The 22,785-nt window shown below is 33.0% G+C and overlaps 1 protein-coding gene across 1 annotated transcript in view; it reads right to left on the bottom strand.

Moving 5' to 3' along the window:
* Nucleotides 1–9,235, bottom strand: part of LOC127852766 (synaptotagmin-1-like) — a 59,724-nt gene extending 50,489 nt beyond the window's left edge. Inside the window, exon 1 of the mRNA XM_052386726.1 lies at nucleotides 9,216–9,235. The gene's annotated coding sequence lies outside the window, so the exon portion shown is untranslated. The remainder of the gene's footprint in view (nucleotides 1–9,215) is intronic.
* Between the last annotated feature and the right edge of the window lie 13,550 nt (nucleotides 9,236–22,785).

Below are 22,785 nucleotides of genomic sequence, written 5' to 3'. Positions count from 1 at the left end.
CCAAAAGGGGGAACTGCTCACATATTTTACACGTAGCAATTGGATTATCATCAACTCGTAACCATGAAAAATCTTTTAGCCAAGTTTCTTAAAAAGTTCTAGTGCGTTTATTTAGATTATATTTTTTATCATAACCTTTTTTAGTTTTTTTGGTTGGTGGACTGCTCAAAGCTTCGGGTTTCTGCTCTGTTGTTGAAGATTAAAAAAAAACAACGTTACATCTTTACCATTAAAGTCGTCTTTAATATCAAGGTAGTTCGATAATTTTATTTCCGTCTGATTGTAAAAATAAATAAACCAGTGTGAACACTGTCTTACAGTCGGGCCGAATGTTGAAAATGCGGCATGCTCCCAGTCTCTTATACAATATTGGAGATAACTGCGCAGGAGAGTGCCCGTATTTTAGCTTCATTGCACCGCAAATAGCACTGACAATGTAATTGCGTGTCAACATCCCGTTTTGTAAAACTTAATTACGGCTTTGAAAAAATGTATTTTTTGCATTCCTAGACCTACCTTTTAAAAAATCCTTGTCCACGGACAACTTAATTGAAAAAAATCAGTTGCCCGGACAAGCAAATGTACGACTCGGGCAACTCGGACATTTGATTTCGCCACCCCTGCATTTGTATTGACATAATACACTGCAACGCCGATATATCGCGGACCGTTATATTGCACTGTCCAATATATCGCGCTTTGGCTATGGCTCCCAAAAATCCGACGAGCATGATCACTAAATGACATGTTTTAATCTGAGAATTTGCTAACTTAAGCAAAAAAACGGTTCTAGCTAGTATTAACACCCTATATGTCGCGGCTTACTATGGCACGCAGTGAAGCGTGAAAAACAGTCGATAAGTGACAGTGTTGTGTACACACGGCTGGGGTTGTTTTTAACACTTAACAAATAACCAATTAGTGTCATTTCAAAGGTAATAATGGCAGTTTACTGGTATATAAATCGTTAAATTTCGGTACTGGTCATGAATTTCTTTGTTCTGATAAAAAGCGCGCGAAAATTGACAAGGGTGTATTCATTTCTTAATAAAAGTTTTGTAGCGGGAACAACATTGAGATAATTTTATTTCCATTAAAAGTTTCGTTGTAAATTTCAACTAAATTACCGCGGTATGTCGCGAATTATGTGGCATTGACATTTCCTCTTAATAAAATATAATTCAAACACGCTGTATCGTTACCGTTACGCTGTTTCAGTTCCTTCATTAGGTTTATTTATAAGCGTAAATTCGAATATATGCACAATTATATTTTATACAATTTTTTTTTACGGCGAGAATTCTTGTTTTGAACTGTTTCGCGAGCGATTGTACATAAAAATGAAAAATATAATTTACATTTTGTTTTTTATGATAAATAAATTAAGATACATATTTAGTTATGAAAAATGTTTATTGTAGAATTGGTTTGCAATTATCACTATACAAATATGTAGTAGCGTCCTATATAAAATGAAAACATTGGGGATATTTGACAAATTAACCGCAATACAATTTAGTTAGACATTTCTCGAGTTAAATCGCGCGCCAGATATATCGCGCTCGCGATCTTTGGAACCCAACAACCGCTATATATCAGCGTTGAAGTGTATACAAAAGCAAGAAATAATCAATGACTTCAGGGCATAAAATGTTATAGAGAACAAAAATGCATTTTTTTCTTTCTAAACCCTGTTGGACTTCAATGAAATACCACATTGCCTAGCACAGATGTTTGCCAGCTATAACTCTGCCATAACTGTAACAGAAGGACACATCAGATTTGTTGCACTTTAGGTGCTACATATTAAGTCAGAAAGCCCCAGACATAGTAGGGAAAGTTAAGTTCGAAAGGAATATAATTAAGTAACTACAAAAGAGCTGTATGAATAATGCATGCAGAGAAACCCTTAGGAATGGATATATTAATAGCTTTTAGAAAAAATATACAATATATGTATTTTGTCCAATAAAATGTACTGGAAAGTGAGTATCTCTGGGCAATAGTATTATATAGACGCTTTTAAATATTCGTGTGGTGTAGCTGCTATTTGCATTTTAACCTCGTAAACTGATTAACACATGAATGAAGTTTTATGTTTGCACAATCTGATTCAGCCCTATGTTAAAACGGCCCTAAGTTAAGAGAGCCCTTGGTTAAAATGGCCCTAAGTTGAAGGGTCACAAAAATGATTAAAAGGGCTCAAAAACTTGCTATAAAAATGCCACATTTTTCCATTTTACAATAACCCCATTTTGTGGTTAAAACATCCCCATTTATGGTTAAAACGTCACCCAAAAATGCACAAATAGAAATTAGTTTTTATGCTTGTTTTTTCAAAAATAAATAATAATCAGTCATATATGTACATTGGGTTTCTGACTGACAGCTGCAGCAGTCTCAGCTAGTCAGGTAGGTTTTGTGAACTGACCTTTGATAAAAAATAATTAGATTAAACTGTTAAACATTATCAGTGTGTATGTGTAAAACTGCTAACAATGAACCATTTTTTGGATAGAAAATTTCATCAATGTAAATATGATATATAACGTTATTTTGTGGCAAGGTCTGATGCATTAATGAAAATTTTCATGTATATACATGTGGTCAATATAATTATCTTAAAGATATGTTTCCAGCAATTGTTTTGCCCAATACAAAAAAAGCACCGGTGCCAGCCCAATCATGCAGGGAAAAAAACGCGAAAAAAAAGGAAATTTAGAAAATTTGTATCCTGAAATATTCAAATTGAGAAAATGGTGTATTTTATTTTTTGCTAACAAATATTTTCAAACTGATGAAAAGTGTTTTCAATATGTAAATATTAAATTTACGAAGGTTCAACCCATACAGCTGCATGGGATATTAACTTTATCTTGCATTTAAATTATATAAAAAAAAAAAATATTGAACCTTTTTGGAAACCTTTGATTGGAATACTTTCAGACAGCTTTTGGAAAATTTGTTATTATTCCTAGTGACAGTTCGTATTTAAGATGTATTTAGGTCTTCAAAGAAACTGATCAAACGTAAAATATCCATTTTCAAATTCAAATCCAGATTTGAAATAAGGTAAATTGCAACTTAAAGACCATCAGTGGGTTTGGAGCTAACATTCTTGGAAAAGGATCTCTGATAAAATTTTAAACTAAGTTTGTTCTCATATAAATGTATGTGGATGTAATGCGCCTTAGAATTGTTGGGAAAAACATCCGCAATATTTAGTCATAACTCAGACTGAAATTATTCACACTCAGCCTGCATTATCCTGCTGCCAGGTCTAATATAGATCAACTATTCTCAGGGATGTTTCAATATTCACCACATCAAGAAATGAAATGTCAAACACCGCTGTAAAATTATTAATAAAATATGAAAGTATAGACTCTTCCAAAGTGCCAAGAGGAATTAGTCTGACTTAAATAAAGCTCAATATTCTGTATCCAATAAATTCATCCAATGGGCATTCTTCATATGTACTATGTGACAGTCCAATATATTCCCGTATTGGATCCAAAAAGTATGTATTTTTTCTATATTTGACAGTTGAGTACAAATGCACTAAGCAATTTTTTTATAACGATAAAAGCCATTACCGAGCAAAAGAATACAAATGTACAATAATCTATTCACACAGGTGCTTGTCTTGAAAATAGCATATAGATGCAATTAAAGCGTCTGTTTACTGGGAAGTGTTTTGTTTATGTTGTAATACATGCATTTGCAGCAAATCAAATAAAGAGCTTTAGAAAGGGATATAGATTGAAAAGTTTATTATACGTTTAAACTGTACAATACGTGATATATTCGGACTCGCACACAGTTTGAAATCATATTGGACTCGCCTAACAGCTCGTCCAATATGACTTCAAACTGTGTGCTCATCCAAATATATCTCCATATTGTACAGTGCAACGTCTAATAACCTATAAAAATGCTTAAATGTTACTACAATATTTCCAACGTATTTGTTTATTCCCGCTTATTAAATATATAACAGTTTGTTTTTTATGTTGTATTTGAATGTCATCTTTTTTAGTTCTATATAAAGGTGTCCTGAATTTGTTTCAAGAAAAGTTGCCTCATAATAAACATGTATATATATCACTTCAAACTCAATTAATAGCATTTATGAGAGGTTATCATGATTAAGAACAACATAAATTGCAATATTATCCAGATCTATTTATGTAGTCATGTTTACAAGGTTATGTGAGGAGTAGAAGGGATATTGGGTCATCTCGTAATTCGAGCAATGACGTCAATCTACAGAGCCAATCAATATAAAACCGCTGTTGTTTTGTCAGGACAACAGACCTTTGTGGTATAACATAACATCAGTCCTCTACATATAGCGCAATAGGCAGGAACATATGTTCTTTATAAATGTATTGATATCATATTGTAAGTGATAAAGGTGTCATTAATGTTTTGTTCACCATCTGTTAAGATATCCACTATATAATGCATGACAACAAATGGCTTGTAATCAGTTTTGGCTTGTAATCAGTTTATTTTGAATGATTCCATATAATTAGAATTACAATAAAAAAAGAAGAAAGTATTTGATTAAATTAAATTCCAGAAAAAGGCCCTGTCCTTGCTTGTTTGTGTCCAAGTAATACTTTGGTTATGTAGAAATCTTAAAAGTTATTACAGATGACCGTTTGATTGTTTTTGTGTTGTTTTTCTAAATCTCAAACTTTACCAGTAACTTTATAAAAAGTAAAATATGAATAACAACAAATAAACATCAACCAATCTATCACATTTATAGTTCAGCAATCTGTAATGAACTTTTTTCTGCCTAAACGGTCAAACAATATTAGTCGATCTTGCCCCACTACATTATGACAAACATTAACACATGTCCTCCGGTTACATGATTGCTTGAAAGAACAAAATGTCAATACTAAAAATATTTTTTTCTATAAACACTTTTTCACAAGATTGAAATACAGATAAGTTATATCACATGGTGTTATTTTACATCTCTCCTTTGACAAACATGATTGTCAGCACCATGAAATGTTACATCCTCAACATAAACAAGATCTTGCTTACAAAACATGGTATATAGCAACTTCAAATATAATGGTTTACAAATGTAACGGTTAAGTGTACAATATATCGAGGATATTTAATGGATTTGGTTGAATATCCAATTTAATTTCGGAGTGATCATAGAAAAAATAAATTATATGATCACAACTGAATTAAAATCAATATTTTACCAAATCCAACAAATTATCTTTTTATTTTAACATGTATACTGTTTGGTGCGAATCCTTAACCCTTTGCATGCTGGGAAATTTGTCGTCTGCTAAAATGTCGTCTGCTGAATTTTTAAAATTAGCATTTTCTTCGATTTTTTTTTCAAAGAATACTATCATAATAGCAAACAGTTTGGATCCTGATGAGACGCCACGTTGTGTGGCGTCTCATCTGGATCCAAACTGTTTGCAAAGACCTTCAAAATTCGGTTCCAGCACTGAAAGAGTGAATAGGTTTTTAATTCCAGGTTGGGTTCTCAAACATTTGTTACTTGAAGTTGTGATTATATTCGCTGAATGATCTTTCGCATTTCGAAATAATGCTGAATACCGGTAGCAATTTGGAGGATTTCTGTCATTGCATGACCAAGCACATAAAGCTTAACAAATCCAGAAAAATAGGTTGTGAATCACAAACAAGAAATATTAATATTAACATAAAAACAATTATTCTGCATGAATAAGGAACATGCGATTTGAAAATTTACAATAACACATTATAAGTTAATTTATAACCTAAAATTTGACAAGATGTGTTTGTGAACACTATGTCCACCCCCATATATTTGACCTTTGACCTTGAAGGATGACCTTGACCATGACCTTTCACCACTCAAAATGTGCAGATCCATTAGATACACATGCATGCCAAATATCAAGTTGCTATCTTCAATATTGCAAAAGTTATGGCCAATGTTAAAGTCTGATGCAAACAAACAAACCAACAAACAGACAGGGCAAAAACAATATGTACCTCAGTATAGACCCTATTCCTATCTTTTATCTGCCCTACAGCAATTGCGTTTTGCTTTTTCGGCGTAAGCTGTATTAAGCCAGCTTTTCACCCTGACTTGACCTTTGTAAGGGTCCAATAATACTCAAATAAAATTTCCCGCGGCTAGGTACGAATGAATACACTTCATTTATTCCATTGGCTGATTTGAGTATAACACCAGAACATTGGAAACATATCCGCGTCTTTGTAACACTGTTTTACTGCATGAAACAATTTTATCTCTAATGAAAAGGCTCAATAGATAGAACAGTTTTACAATCAATTTTCGACATAAATACAGTTTGTGCGTTCACCTTTTATTTTCAGAGAATAACCAGCGCAAAAGCGTTTATACTAAAGGCTATGTTGTCATATTTAGTACTTACTTGCATTGCATTTCAACCCGCGAGGTTTCGGGTCAATAAGCGGCTATTTGTGAAAGTCATAGTTTATATACAGTTCATCGTCGGAGTTCGCAGAAGGGGTTGCGATCATTGTGTTACACCGGTCTTACTGACAATAACGTAGTGACTGTAATGCATTGCATTCCAATCCGCAAGGTATCAAGGTCAGTTTGTCAGTTTGCGGTCAGTTGCAGAAATCTTTATATAAACGCCGTCTCGTAAACTTTGTGCACTTGAAGTCTGTTTTGATCAGAAAGATACTAAATAAAGATATTCGGCGATATTATTGTGGTATGTCAATCATCGATTTTTAATATGGTTTCAACATTGGCATGATAAGGACCAATTTTGATAAAATTAATTAGAAATATTTATCCATTTAGACCAGTTTATTAAGCATGAGCACAATAATTCACTATACTATAATTATGCAATTAAATAAGATTCGAGTATTGCCGGCTGACCTATATGCACTCGTTTATTTTCATGTTTCTTGTGTTTTTCTATTCTGTAAATATAGATATCTGAGTAATAATATCACATAAAGCATAATAAGCCACAAAATCTGGCGCAACACCCCGTAATTGATTTGCTTATGATGTAGCTAAGAACTGCGCAGAAAAAAGGCATCCGCTACTTTTTATCTCATAGAGATAACTTTTGATCGTTCATAAACATCGACCACAATCAACGCTGTATATCTTTTTTAAAGATATTTCTTGTTTATATACAGAGAAGACAATAACAGTACATGTACATCTCACATTATGAATGGCATACAAACGTGGTTAATAATTAAATGCTATTATCTCAAAATGACATACTGTACTATTCCAGTATTTTTCTCATGGGGCTAATATACCAGTAGGTTTTCTATGATTTCTTTCCATAGAATACACGCAATCTCAATGAATTGTGAACAGTACTTTGACGATAATTTTTATGAGTCATTGCATATCTTGAACGCATACATGTATCTATCAATAGCCCATTCTGGCTTCAACAGTTAATAAGAAAGAAAGTCACGTACCAATCCAGAAATGCTGCAAGGCTGAAAGATTGCAGTGTTTGTTCACCAGTTTGGGAATGGGAACGGGGTGTTTGGATTGGGAAAATCACATTATGACTAAAATTTCGAAGTTGTTTCTTTATGTTTTGCTAACAAAAACTTAAAAACTGAGAATAAAATTGGTTTCAAGATTGTTAGATTGGCCTAAAATTTGAAAAAAAAAATGAAGAAGGTGCATTTAATATCATCAGGTCATTGCAGTTCAAATATATTAGTTATTTAATGCTATATAGTGTTTAAATGTTTACAAGAAATAAAAGATTTAGGGTAACATATGGAACACAAAGAATCTAAGGATAAATGATGCTGATAACAACAAAAATATATTAGCACATAGTGGAAACCAACATTTTTGTCATATTCAATATGACAATTTTGATTTCATTATGTATCATATGAACGTTTCAAGTTTGAACAGAGTGCAGGGATGTAGTCTCATTCAATGAAATATTAGGATTTATGGATTTGGGTCCACTGTCGATAATTTTCTTAAACGTTTGATTGGGTATTGGAATTAGGTCAAGAGGATACCAAATTGTTTACTCATATTTAACTTGCAATTTTTTTTAATATGTATCATATGAAGGTTTCATCTTTGAAAAGGATGCAGGGATGTAGTCGACGTTTTAGAATTTCTCGCAAATCAGCAGATGAAAAAATATTGGTTGTATTCATTCGGATACAGGTCTACTAGAAGGAAATTTCTTAAACATTTGCATGGGCATTTGAATTAGGTCAAAAGCTGTGTTAGAAATTTACCCCTGAGGCAAGCTAATAAAAAATTTAACATTTGGCCTACCTACCTACACTAATTTTGGGAGACATTAATGGATAAACAAAAAACACAATTTGTTTAACCTAATTGACCAGTCGCCAAATACACGATCGCTCCGCCCACTAAGTTTTGTTTTCATAAAACGCTTATTTCATTACTCTGACAGTCTTTGTTTGTCTGACCATGTGGCCGCAATAAACAAAATCTGATTGATTATTACGTGAGTTTGATTGACAGCCAGCGAGTGGTCAATTGAGCCTACAGTAAAAGAACAAAATGTAGATCAATGAGTGTCCAGTGATAACTTAGCATTTCAAGAACACCCATCATCCTACATAGAAAGCTGTTCTTTTTAAATTTTTAAATTTAGTCCATGAATGACAACATGATGTGGACAACCTTACAAACTTAAACACCTAAATTTAAGGTAAGAAACATATTTTGACAAACTTAAAAACCTGAAAACACATTTTGACAAAAAAGTAAACAAGTAAGTAAATCCTTACCCTCGAGGATGATAGTCCACATTTGTGTGATCTTAAAGCTACATTTTGAGTGAAAGGACAGACAAAAAGAAAGATTAAATCAACAATAGTAACACATAATACGGTTCAGGTATTGGTTCAGGTATTTCAACACCGTAAATTCAATAGTGAAACCATCATTCTATTTCCTATATTTATCCACACACCCACGAAAAATGTGCACTAAAGCGTTAAAAGCTCAGCTGTGGTAAAGGATACACAGTTACACATCCAATATAAAGTATCTCTGACGTTGTAATTGGCAACCATATTTAGTCACGACTCTATTCTGATGACATCAATAGGTTAATTATAAATACTTTTACACCCATAATTTTTGTTTGCAAAGATTTAACGGTAATTACATGATGATAAAAAGGAGATTTTTTAAATACCTTTGTAATGCAGAAGACACTCATTAGAACAGGTTTAAATATGCATACACTGTGACATCACACTATTCAGACTGTTTTACAACCTATATTCAAACTTAACAATACGAACTTCAGCAATGAGAAAACAGCTGTTCTAAGCCAGTATTTAAATAAGCTATTGTCAACATACATGACATTTTAAACCAAGATAATTGTTGTTGTTTTCAGAACATTTATAAAAACATTGAAACAAAGGTAACAAACAAACAATAAAAAAACAACTTCCAAGTATAAAAGTATTTATTTAATGCACAAATTTCCATTAACTTATTTCTCCCTACATATATTATGAATAAATGTAAATGCTTAAATTGTTGTTAAGATAATTCTTACTGTCTTTTTTACTTAAAAACTTCATCTAGTATTTATAATCAAGCTATTCGATATGGTCTTGACATCCAGTCTTGATAAAATGTAATTTGTTATTTGATTCATATCCTACTGAAGATTCTTCAATATTTTAACTGTATTTTAAGACTCCGGACAAAGGCATGAAGCTTAGAATGGATATCATTTTGGTGATTTTGTCACACTATTACAGCGGAGTTCATGTTCTGTATGTATATTTGTTACAAAAATATTCTGTCTATACTTTCCTGTTCCTGAGCAGCATGTGAGTGCACTTGGTGGTCACCATACAGGACAAGTTGGGTTTCCTTTGGGTATTCTGCCCCCCCCCCCCCCCTCCCCTCCTTCCACACAACACACCAAAATTGAAAATCTTTTAGTAACAACAAAACAGCTGAACATTGCACAGTACTCCCGATCTACACCTAATGTTAGCCTCTGGCTCGGAAAGGACCTCATAGACATCAAAATACATACAAACACTTTTAGTATAATAAGCACTTTTCCATGACTTTTTTTATTAAAGTTATTGTTTGTGTGTCTTTTTGCTTATTTTTTCAATTGTGTTTGAGCATACAGTTTTGTAGGAAACGCATGTAAATGAAGCACTTATATAAAGGTGTCTATTTTGCTTATAACTTGTTAAAAGTAAAAAATGCAAAAGGTAACACTACATACTATAAAGCATTTTTAAAATTGCACAATTCTTTCCGCAAGATTGATGTCTTCACTTTCAAGTGTGTTTCATATTTTCTTGTCTCCTCAAAAAGCTGAAGGTAAAAAATCCCAGAGCTTGAGCTCTGCAGTTTTTAAGAAACTCACAAGAAAAGTGTGAAAGCTTAACCACATTGTCAATATGTCCATGCAGATATAAGGAACATTTCTGGAACTTTATGTGTGCAATGCAGCTTTAAACAACAACATGTTTTATTCTTGATATAGGTTTGAAGTTTTATTATATACCTGTTTAATGCTTTTAACAAAGAAAAGGTTGTATCAATCGTTGAAATAAAAAATACCGTATTACGCTACTCGCTGTTTCCAATTCCGTATTACCATACTAGCCAGACTACTTCGACCCATTTAATGACGTCACATTACGCGCACCGAAAATAGAAATATTTTATATTTAAGAAATAATCGACAGGTAACCGTTGGTTATTGCGGTAATAACCAACGGTATGGAGTTCCGATGCGTAGGAATTAAACCACGAGGGCGTAGCCCGAGTGGTTTGATAACAAGAATTGGAACGACATACCGTTGGTTATTACCGCAATAACCAACAGTTACCCGTCGATTATTTCGATTCTAACACGATTTCATCAATAAGTTACTCGCGATTTATAGGTTATAAATGAGAATTATATTAACGGAACGTCCTCCACTTTTCCGCGAAAACGTCACGTCACCACAACAATTAAAATCAAATGACGTCGTCTTCATTCATAAACAGTGCGCGGACAATCATAAGTGACGTCATACTAATAACCGTTGGTATATCGGGGTAATAACCCACGGTAGATTTCCTTCTTTGTATATAGAAAACAAGTCACGTGCCGTGGTAGAATATGAAATATATTACGTAGTACATCATGTGACGTCATTTCTGTGACGAAACACAATAGTTTTATCTAAACTCTATGGAATTTAAGGACCTGTCGGACGTGGTGTTTTTTAACAGTGAACTATTTGTTAAAAATATTGAACGAATTCAAAACGTATTTTGGAGTGTGTGTTTATCATGCATAAATGTATAATTCGATAGGAATACAATAAAATAGTGTGGTTTAAACTAAGTTTCGATAAAGACATGGAAGATAGAAGTGGAAGTGCATATTGTTTCAACGTTTTTGTTATAAACATCGGATTAAAGTTGTCAACTTAATTGTTAATTATAAACATTGGATTAACGATGGCATTAATGTAAGCGGGTCGGAAACCTGTGTTTTCCCGGTTTGAATGTTTACACGTTAATTTACATAAACTGTATTCATACGCGTTTTAAATAAACTATGACGTACTGTTTTAGTCACAGTTTTGTTAAAGTAAAAAATACAATTGTCAACTGTTTTTGTTAGTTGTTGTATATAATAAAAGGAATATTACGCTAGTCAATTGTTCCAAGAGTTTGTATCACTCTAGTGGCTTGTGCTATTTCGCATCAAACCCGAGGCTCCGTCTCTCGTGTGATACGTCATCACACAAGCCACTCGAGTGATACAAACTCTTGGAACAATTGACTAGCGTTATATTCCGTATGTATTAGAGAGCCATTTCCATATCCACAAACCTTAAACCTAAATAAATTTCACTTAAGTATTTGTCTTTCATATCTGTGACTGCTGTATTTGAAATATGCATACATTTGTTTTTCTGAAATAGTAGCAACAGATCTTTCTTGTTGAACCATATTTTGATAATTTAAAAAATATTGTTTTTATATGAAACATTTTGTTTGAATATGTTGCTATCAATAGACGTTATGCTAATACCAACCCAAGACATCTTAAAGGCTTTAGGAATATGAAAATAGTCATAGAGATCCAAAAAGTCTTTTCTCCTACAATATTGATTTTACATTCTGGAATATTTATCTCTGACAGAGCTATTTGGAAGCAATACTTCTGTGAGAGATATTTCACTGCTGGAAGAAAATCAATGAACTACCAAATAATGTCCATTTTGGGGATGTAGACCTATACACACCTACAACTTTTGTCTTGCTTTTTGATTGGAGTCCCAAACAGAACAAGGCTTGAACAGTATTTCAGAGGGAAGATATTCAACATAAAAAAACACAATAAAGAACACTTTTTGATAAACAAAAGTTAGACACAATCACACCAATAACATTATAAAGATTGAATAACCAATGTTAGAGAAACAATCACACCAATATATTACATTGACTAACAGAAGTTATGATGATGCAATCACATGAAAGAAAAACCTTGATAATTAACCAATCTTTGGACGCAATGATACCAAGAACATAATTTATTAACTGAAGTTGAAAAGCAATCACATCCATTACATACATTAATACAAGATAAGTATTGATGCAAAGCATCAAAGGGCGTCGAGAATTTCAATGTAAAAGGCATTCAATGAAGTTACATGGAACAATTTTTGTTCTACTGTAAATATTAATATATTGGCCGATTATTTTAAACAAAATAGAAAAAGATACTGGTATAACCATTATCTATAAATTTGTGTTATAACCCCCAAATAACCATTATTTATGATGTTGTGTTATAACCCCCAAATAACCATTATCTATGATTTTGTGTTGTAACCCCCAAATATTTCATAGTTCATTTTATTTACATTGGATTCTGAACTTATACTTACGTTGCTCATTTAATTACGATAGGGGTTGAGTACTCATTGATATATGAAAACACTGTAAAAGTTTGAAAAAAAAATGAATGAAAACTGTTAATTGCATAAAAAAGCTGCATTTCACAATACTTTGAAATTCAGTAAAAGATCATAATATATTTATTGCTTTGATATTCGTAATTCTCAATAGGGTTCGAGTAATACTGATATAAAAACACTTAACAAGTTTGGAAATATTCAGAGGAAAGTTGTGAAATCTTTTAAACAAGACGTAGTGGAAATTGTTTATTTTGTCAAATTTAATAGAAAACAAGGGCTGTTTGTAAAACATGCATGCCCCCCATATGGGCTGTCCATTGTAGTGGCAGCCATTGTGTAAATACGATTTTTGTCACTGTGACCTTGACCTTTGACCTAGTGACCAGAAAATCAATAGGGGTCATCTGCGGGTCACGATCAATGTACCTATGAAGTTTCATGATCCTAGGCGTATGCGTTATTGAGTTATCATCCGGAAACCATTTAAAAATATACTTTTTTTTATATTGTTTAATTGTTTTAAAACTTTTCCGCACAGATAGTAAAATCCCCACTCGAACGATTCCCCAATACATCCGTTTCAACCCGACTCTATTACTGTATACTTACTATTTTTCAAGTTTCTATTTATTACCCGATAATCCCGTTTATTCCGTTTTTATCAATCTCTGTCTGGTAAATATTTACGATAAAAGCTTTCAGTTATTTCTTTAACACAAACCTTGCCATTTTTTAAGTGACTATTTATAGATTTGATGAAATATTGCCTCTGAATATGCGTCAATCCCCTGACCTGTTGTGTGCTTGTTAAAACGCTCGATACACGCCATTTGTATGCAATAGACGCGACGTTGTACATGCTGCATAATTTTCGCGCTCTTTTTAATTGAGAAAAAGTTTCGACACAAAATCATTTGCACTGCTTATTTGAAGCAAAATATTTAATGTTGCGGTAACATTTACATTCGGAAGTGTGTTTCGGATTAAAAACGCGTCAACATCGACTTACGGTAATGGGTTTCGGATTACAAATTTAATTATTCCCATTTGAGATTTCAACAAATATTAACCGTTGCGTTATAAATTCAACGATAATTTGTTTACACACTTTACGAGTCGAATAAATGTTTTGACGGAATTATGCATGAAATTCACGTTGTCCACGAGGATCACGGCCGGTTGCCATCATCAGTCTTCTAACTATCGATTATCGGACGAAACATTTACAAGAGTGCGTAATTAATTCAACGAAAATTTGTTAAAGCGCATTACGTGTCGAATAAATGTCAGAAAAACGAGGTGAATCAGTTCTATAACTGGACATGTTGAAATATACATGTACTGGAATTAAATAAATTGTTATCACATAATTGTTAACCGGGAGTCATTTGCACAACTTACTCGCTACAATAATTAATTGTTTACCACTTACAATTAATTTCTCGTATTAATTATGAGTCATAGGTAACACTTGTTTACAGTAAAAAGGTGTGATGATGATGCCCGAAACCGTCTTTAATGTTCTGTACTGTACTAATTACCGGTTTTATATTACTCAAATGGTACAACTTCTTGCTAATTAAGCTGCGATAAACTCTTACTTCATGCCCGACGTCAATCAAAAATAATGGTCGATAGTTAACCCCGCCCTCATAAGCATTCGCGTAACCGATTGGACGATGAACTTCACAGTTTGACGACTGGAAAGTTACCAGATACTAGTACATCCTTGTCAGCATTTAAATGACCGTGTAATGTGGCTAGAATAATCGATACGCGCGTCATGCTATTCTCTTATCAGTGGATTATCCATTACCCCATGTGGTGTTTATGGCGATTACTTGTGAAAGTAGGTACCGAGTGCTCTTTTTAAAACAGGGAATATTGATACACTGATAGGGAAACCTTGATTTTTTTGGACAATCTCCACTTTCTTTTACTGAAGAATACACTGATCGGAAAATTTCAAGCGCCCCGGGGACTCTGATTTCGAAATTCAAGCGCCCCGGCAAGGGGCGCTTAAATGGCCTGGGGAAGACCCTGAATATACCCCCTCTTCTTCGAAGGGGGGCATAAAAATTCTGGACTTATTGTCCCGATGTTTCTCATTTTAAATGAGGTAAAAATGCTCATTGATATGAAGACACTGTAAGTTTGGAAAGAATCTGATGAAAAATGTTGACATATTCACCCAACCAAACCGTTTTTCACTTTTATTTTTAAATTCAAAGAGACATAATTCTGGACTTATGGTCCGATATTGCTCATATAGAGTTTGGGTGGGTCCTCATTGATAAAAAAACCTGTGCGAGTTTGGGAACAATCCGATGAAAACTTTGGACTCCGAACAACGATTTCAAAATTTCTCAAATTCTAAGGAAGATAACTATGGATGTTATGGTCGGATAATGCTAAAAGGCCCATACCACCTGGAAAGTAATACGTGTCGCGCTTCGCGCTCTATATGTGGTTCTTAAAAAAAACAACTCCGAGGAGTGCCTGACTCTAGGGAAACGGGTTGCTGGTGCACAGCCCCTCCTTGATAAGCGGCTGCTTCCTCTATCGCAACTCATTGTTACAATCAATAATACGTGTTGCGCTTTGCGCTCTATATGTGGTAGGGATAGAACTTAGGGCCTATGATAGACAACCATAAAAATACATGGATAATAGATGTGTTGTTTGCATTTATTTGTTAATATAAAAACACATGTATTTTTTTATAAGATATAAGTGATGTAAGAAATTTTAATTAACGTTGTCACCACGCGGCATCCATTAATTTTATTAAAAATTTCAAATTGTAGTAAAATGGATTTTAAAATTTCTACATAAAATAAAGCTTAATTATATTTATTAACCTGACTTAAAAAAATTGTCAGCCGCCGAACTGTTCCGTTCGTGCCAGAACCCAGGATTGAACTGGGGGCCTTTAGATGATTGTTGCGTAAACAATTTCAGTCAAACGCTCTCCTAACTGAGCTATTCCGGCTGACATCATTTATGTACTGCTATTTGGTGAAGTTGTGTATAGCAATCTTTATTATATGTCTATTAATAAACTAATACATTGTACGTTTTCATACCACTAGCTACGCCTACCAATAAACTTGCTTGCGCGATAGGTCGTCAAATATCGTATTACATTGATTCTCCACTAACTAAGCAAATTAGAAAAACCACAAAATAAATATATTTTGATTATGTTTTGTTTTTATACAAAACCAGAAAGTTTCGCGTATTTACACAGTCTCTGTGATCTTTCCCCTGTGATCAGTTGTGGATCATTTATTAATTAAAACAATTTGCTTTGCATTATTGGCAATAAATGTTGTAATAAATGTAAAAGGCACAAATGCAGTACTTATTTACACTTATTTACACAAAAAATCACCACAATGCAAGATATTCTAAAAACAAAAATATATACATTGATCCGTAAAATAACTTCTCCCATAAGCGAAAAAAAAAAAGCATTACATACTAGTCGCCGCTCTCCAGAGCGACGCCAATAACAAAGTAAGCACACAATCACACCAAAAACATAAATAGATAAACCTTAGTAAAGATATCATCAAACCAATAACATAGATTGATTAACACAAGTTTGGACACAATCAAACCAATAACATAGATTGATAAACACAAGTTTGGACACACTCACACCAATAACATAGATTTATAAACACAAGTTTGGACACAATCAAACCAATAACATAGATTGATAAACACAAGTTTGGACACAATCACACCAATAACATAAATTGATTAACCAAAGCTGCCTATAGGACACGCTCATACCAGTAACAAAGATTGATAAAACAAAGTTTGGACATGATCATACCAATAACATAGATTGATTAACCAAAGTTTGGAACACACTCAAACAAAAAAAATTTAGTAACCAATACGATCCCATTAATCATACACATATGAATAACAGACTTGCAAAGTAACCAAATTAAGCAAACACAATATCATACCAATAGTATAGATTGTTGAACAAGAGGATGAACAAACTTAAGGCTTGGGGCATCTGTTACAATAATATGTATGTTGCATATTACGTTGCATACCAGAATAGCTAACAGTGGTGTGTATTGAAAAGACAAATCTATTATCAGATATAACAGATACTTTTGGGTACACAAAACATGTTTGATCTTGAAATTTAATCTTAATGTCTTGTATAAATAAACAAGAAATATCTTTAAAAAAGATATACGGCGTTGATTGTCGTTGCAGTTAATGAAAGGTAAAGACTTCAATGAATGAGATCAAAGATAGCGAATGTCTTTTTTTCTGTGCAGTTCTTAGCTGCAGCAAACGCAGTACGGGATGATACGTGGAGTTTTCGCGGCTTATTTTACATTATTACATATTGCTGGTCATAAACGTATAGATTACAAAACAGAAAACCAAAAGAAGAATGGAAGTGAAATTAAAACATATGAGTCAACCGGCCACACGCGAAGTGTCCGTATATATTTAAAATATTTATACGCGCGTTCTTCGAACAAACCTGTTTTAGTGGTTTGTCTGGCTTTGCTATTTGATTCGATTATTAACAGTATCGAGAATCATTGCGCTCATGCTTAATTCATTAGTCAATATGATGGCATAATTCTTGTTAAATTAATTAAAAACAATATTTATCATGGTATTGTTGTAAAACACATTAAGAATCTATTATTGACATACCATATGATATCGCTGGATATCTTCATTTAACATCTGTCTGGTCTAAAGAAAATTCCAGTTCACCTAGTTCACGCTATAGCGTCTTTATTATGTAATGATTATTTTCCTGGCCGCGAACTCCGATCAACACATAGGGTTGAGACGCAGCGATGACCTGTATGTAAACTCTGACATTCACACACAGTGGCCGCAAATTGACCCGATATACCTCGCGAGTTGAAATGCAATACATTAAAGTGAGTCTTCGCTTCCACTGCTCTCTATACTTTAACATGTTAACATGTTGACAGGAATATGGAAGTTAGTACTAAATATGAGAAAATTGCCTTTAAGTGCAAACGTTCTTGCGCTGAAAATCTTCTGAAAATAAAAGGTGGACGCACAAACTGTATTGATGTCGAGATTGAGTGTTTAACTGTTCTATCTATTAAGCCTTTTCATTAGATATAAAATTGTTTCATGCTTAACACGCAGTAAAACAGTGTTACAAAGACGCTGACATGTTTCCAATGTGCTGGTCGTATTCTCAAATCAGCCAATGCAGTCAATGAAGTGTATTCATCTGTACTTGGCCGCGGGAAGTTTTATTTGAATTCTATTGGACGCTCACAAAGGTCAGGCTAAGGTGAAAAGCTGGCTTAATACAGCTTTCGCCGAAAAATGATGCTGACTGTAGTTGTGTAATTTATAAATGAGTTATTTATTGTTTTCAAATTGCTTTTTACTTATGTTTGTAATGCTTTCATGAAGGGTCTTTATCATTTAAAAGGTCCCTAAATGTACAATTTAAAAAAAAAATGAATTTGTCAAAAATAATTATGGCATGTATTAATTGATAAAATTTGCTATATACACTACAAAAAGGTTAATGTATTCTGCCATAAAAACATTTTATAAAATGGGGCCTGTTTATGTTTGGTATTTTGTATGTTTATATTTTGATGCCATTATAGGGAGTATTATAATAACAGAATGCATTGCAGAAAGACAAGATTTTTTATCTTTCGCTACTTAAAGCGGCCGATGCGTTTTACACATCAGCAAAAAGAAATTTCAAAGAAAATTTGCCCAATGCGACGTAAATGGCTAGTTTTTGTTTCCAACAATCCCTGGCTTGCCAATTAATTTGTATTGATCATGTAGGCGTCTTTCTATTGTTTTCCAACATGGCGGCCAACGGTGAAGTTTTTCTGGTATAGACTTCAATTAAAAATGTGTGAAGTTCACACAGGCTAATCAGTGACATCACTTTCTGCCTTAGCTGGATTTTTTTTTTAAAGAGACTTAATCCTTAAAATAAAAAAGTGTTTCCCATATTAGGCTGTGTTAACTGCACGCATGATTGTTTGCCTAAGCTTCAAGTCCTTTAATTTGAATGAAAATAAATGGATAGTTAATCTTGTACTATAGCTGAAATGCTTCACTGATATATTGACAAGAATAGGTTGCACACATTAACTTAACAATGACCTTTATCACTGACCTTTATCACTGACCTTTATCACCGACATTTATTTGTGTATCTTTTAAAATACCATGGCAATTAATATACACTATTCAATGCTAGAATTAAATAAATTTGATTCAAGAATATACCACTAAATAACCATTCAATTGTCAATATTGGAAACAATTCAAGTATGTTTTTTAAAGTGTTCAGAAGTGTCAAGTTAATGTCTGAGTGTCATCTTTTCAGAAACAGGTCCACTACTGTTGCATGTTAAAACAAAGGTATTTCTGAGTGGGTGGGGGGGGGTTTTTTTTAAAATCAGTATTTAATAATAATGGTCAATAGGAACATAAAATATAATTTAATTCTAATAAGCAAATCAGAATTCATATTTATCATACAATTTCTTTAAAATGCATAGTTACATTGACACAAAAGGATTTCTAAAAACATTTTTAATCTATCCACAAGATGTTATATTATTCAATATGTCTACTTAAGGAAAAATCAATGAATTCTTGTCTGTAATATGCAACACAAAACAAAACAGTTGCTAAACTTACCTCTACAAATATGTCAAAATTTCCACAAAATAATCCTGAGATTGGCGTTGTTCTGTGTAAGGAACTAGTCCAAATAATGTCCCCAAATATGGCTGAAAACTATGATCCCATCTTGTAAAACCCTGCTGACATTCTGTATTTGTTAATCATTACCGCTATATCCAATGAGAGAAGCTGACGTTAGAAGATAATCAATACCAGCAAGGCGCAATGCATTCTGGGAAAGGAAATATTGATGTGAGGACTGTATCTTTGTAGAGGTCTAGGACTCAATGGAGGAGGAAATGTGGGAACTATATCTGGCAAACCACTCTGCATTCAAGAATACCGATCAATATATTGGAAAAATGTAATCACATTGGCAATTAGCTGATGGTTAAACGAGAGCTCTTGTGCAATATTCAAGGGAGGATGATTTGGAATAATATGCTGATAATGACAGCCTTCAATGATTATTTGAAACTAATTAACGGGAACAGGTGCAAAATATTGTACCACTCTGATACTGTTAACGCAATTACTGGTTTCTAATTAATAATGGAGAGAATCTCATCATGAAATATTGAAATATACTTATTTGAGCTGAAGCCTTAATTATTGATTAATTTTGTGTCTGATTTACAGGGCATTGCAATTGTTCTTAAATCAAATAAATCTAGCTCTTCAAAGAAGCTGACATACAGTTTGAATTACTTGAAGAGTAATATTGAAATATTTGGGGAAGTCTAGACTGGTTCTTATCTTACATAGGGTCAAAAAACCAGAGAAATTATGACAACTTGTACTCTTGATAATACCACACTTTTTTGGTTAAAAGTAACAAAAATAATGTAATATTACTGATCTCAAACATTTGCTTATAAAATATTAAGGACATTCAAGTGACAGTCAGCAAAAAAAACTTCATTATCAGTAATACTAAAGTACTTTCAAGCTACTTGGTCCATACATTTCAATGTTAAGTACCGTAATTACTCAGTTTTCAGACACTTAAAAATAATTTTAAAAAATAGTATCCGAAAATTTTCATACGGAAAATATTCAAAAATTACAGGTGTCCGACAATTTTGAGAAAAAAAATAAATGTCCGAAAAATATATTATTTAAAATAAAAGCAATAAATCATTGCACAATAGTGTTTCTATTTAAAATAAAAACAACGCCACTCGAGCCTGAAATGATAAAGAACAAAACAGTAAAAACATTAAACATACTGCGTCCTGAATAAAAAGATAGGATTTAAAATGCTGTTGGGTGAAGCAATTGTTTTCTACCGGTATACATGGTTATTTACCCAATTACACAATGTGATGGTCCATTGCCCTTAGGCATGCGTCACCCAGGTTTTATGACCTTTATCCGTTTGTAAAACCCCATGATCATGTGTCACAAGATAAGTGAATATGTGCCGAAATCTGGTAAAATAGCGCTGTAAAATATACAGTCCGAAAATTAAGAGTCACGAAAAACAATTATTTTGGCCAAAAAAGGGAGTGTCTGAAAACTTAGAGTATCCAAAAACTTAGAGTTATTACGCTACATATTTTAAAGGAATGTTAGATACATTTATAACAGCAGTAAATCAGAATTATTAAAATGTTTTATTCAACGCACAAAAGATTTGTTTTTATTCCATTGAAAAAGAAAAAATAAGTTTGTGTCTATTACCAGCATTTTTTTTCCCCAAAGGGGAAAGGTACCTGTAACCCTACAATTGGGAATTTTTCAAATCTTGAATGGTGAAATCTTCAAATTGGGAAAAAAAACAGTCACGAAATCAATGAATTGGGAAAAATTTGAGTCGCAAAATTGATGAATTGGGAACCTTTAAAATGCATGTTATCTATCCTTAAGGGCTATATTCTGCATCACAAAGCATTTTAAGCTCTAGGTTTTAACAGAAAAACTACTAGTGATGATATTTTGACTATATATATTATCATGTCATGTGAAAATTGTGTTTTTGCCACTTCAGTAGGAATGTGCCTGTCAATGGAAAAAAATATCTTTATGTGATAGGCATAAGCACTGAGGTTGCATACAAAATATTAATAATTTTGTTTTAGCCCTTAAAAGACTTACAAGCCCTGCAATGTTTCATGTGAGTTAAATTAAAAACTTAAAATCAAAACAAAAACAACAACAATGGAACTTGTACTGGTTTGAAATCTTTTAACAATAGACAGTGAGAACAGTCACACATAACCAAAATGAGTTTTTAGAGTGGAATGCTTTAACAACTATTTTCAAAGGTAAGTTTTATATTTTGTTTAGATTTTTTTACAAATCATCAAATAAGATATTTAGATCATCTGCAATAAAATGCTAATGTATATGTTGTAAATAACTATAGTATTTTACACCCATGTCTTATTATTTTTAATTTTATGTTAAACTTTTACTTCTTTATATCCATATCCGAATAGTTTCTGTCCGGATTTGACACTTAAAAAACTATACATAGATCTTAAGTAATATGCCCATTTAACTCAATACGATTATGTTTTTTTTTAATGTCAACAAAAATTAGTGTTGAGAAAGTTTATTGATGTAAGGAAAACTGGTATTTATGATGGAATTCTTTCACGGGAAAAATTGATCACTCGCCGCGGTTATGTAATCCAGTCACATTTTACACAGCAGTTAGAGTTGCACCCCTTTGAAAAGTTTTGTTTACTTTCTACGCAACAATGTCCGGCGAAAATAAATGGCCGAAAATGAAAGGCTCGACGATTTCAAAAGATATTTCCAGCAAAAATAAAAGGCACTGGCGATTTGGAACGGCACCTAGAATCATTCGGAAAGGTAGATATCGAGATTGGGAAAGGCCCGGTGCTAAAATTGGGAAGCCTCCAGTAGGCTTTGGGAAAGGTACCGTTCCCCGGTACTAGTTAAAGAAGGAAAACAAACGCTGCTATTACAATAATCTGTTAAATAACAAAGCTATAGACATATGTGTAAGTCAAGTTTGATGATCCACCTATGGACCTATGTGTTAGTCAAGTTTTATGATTCACCTATGGACCTATGTGTTAGTCAAGTTTTATGATTCACCTATAGACCTATGTGTTAGTCCAGTTTCAT

The sequence above is a fragment of the Dreissena polymorpha genome, chromosome 12, assembly GCF_020536995.1.
Source record: "Dreissena polymorpha isolate Duluth1 chromosome 12, UMN_Dpol_1.0, whole genome shotgun sequence".
NCBI lineage: Eukaryota > Metazoa > Mollusca > Bivalvia > Myida > Dreissenidae > Dreissena > Dreissena polymorpha.
Note: the sequence above shows the minus strand (reverse complement) of the source record. Positions and strands in the feature narration are given on the sequence as shown.